Source organism: Palaemon carinicauda, chromosome 29, assembly GCF_036898095.1.
Source record: "Palaemon carinicauda isolate YSFRI2023 chromosome 29, ASM3689809v2, whole genome shotgun sequence".
NCBI lineage: Eukaryota > Metazoa > Arthropoda > Malacostraca > Decapoda > Palaemonidae > Palaemon > Palaemon carinicauda.
Genome location: NC_090753.1, coordinates 94,285,279 through 94,285,873, shown reverse-complemented (window position 1 = coordinate 94,285,873; position 595 = coordinate 94,285,279).

Below are 595 nucleotides of genomic sequence, written 5' to 3'. Positions count from 1 at the left end.
TTTTCCACATGTAAAGAATAACGATCCCGGTGATGGTTGAGTTCGCTAATCTTGACAAGATCCCAATATATATATATATATATATATATATATATATATATATATATATATATATATATATATATATATATATATATATATATATATATATATATATATACCGCCAGAGAGTTATTGTGGTCGTTTGACTGGTCAGACAGTACTTCATTGGATCCTTCTCTCTGGCTACGGTTCACTTTCCCTTTGCCTACACTTACACCCAGTAGTCTGGCCTATTCTTTACAGATTCTCCTCTGTCCCCATACACCTGACAACACTGAGATTACCAAACAATTCTTCTTCACCCAAGGGGTTAACTACTGCGATGTAATTGTTCAGTGGTCACTTTCCTCTTGGTAAGGGTAAAAGAGACTCTTTAGCTATGGTAAGCAGCTCTTCTAGGAGGACACTCCAAATTCAATCCATTATTCTCTAGTCTTGGGTAGTGCCATAGCCACTGTCTTGGGTTAGAGTTCTCTTGCTTGAGCGTACATTTGGGCACACTATTCTATCTAATGTCTTTTCTCGTTTTTTTTTTTAAGTTTTAATAGTTTAT